Source organism: Myotis davidii, unplaced genomic scaffold (assembly GCF_000327345.1).
Source record: "Myotis davidii unplaced genomic scaffold, ASM32734v1 scaffold2127, whole genome shotgun sequence".
NCBI classification, from domain to species: domain Eukaryota; kingdom Metazoa; phylum Chordata; class Mammalia; order Chiroptera; family Vespertilionidae; genus Myotis; species Myotis davidii.
In genome coordinates this window covers 9,885-10,317 of record NW_006297757.1, presented here as the reverse complement: position 1 = coordinate 10,317, position 433 = coordinate 9,885, and positions in this window count along the sequence as shown.

Sequence of the window (433 nt, the reverse complement as noted above, 5' to 3'; positions counted from 1 at the left end):
CAACACCCCAAAACACCCCCACCAGCCAATCAGAGCAACTATATGCAAATTAACCCAACCAAGATGTCAGCCGGAAGCCATGGAACTGGAGCAAGCAGGAGACTTGCTTGCTCCAGTGATGGAGGAAGCTAAGCTTCCATATGCTGTGGTCGGCTTTGAGCTCCACTGAAGGCAACAAAGTTTCAATTATAGAAGGTAAATAAATCTCAGAATAAAAAAAAAGAAAAAAAGGAGAGGCTGGGAGCTTCTATTGGTGGGGGGCTTTCCCAGCCTGAAAACGGCCCTCAGCCCATCACCCAGACTGGCCAGGCAACCCAGTGGGGAACCCCCACCCCAAAGAAGGCGTGGCAAGCCTGAAAACAGCCATCAGCCCCTCACCCAGACTGGCCAGGCACCCCAGTGGGACCCCCACCCTAAAGGGGGTGGGGCCCGC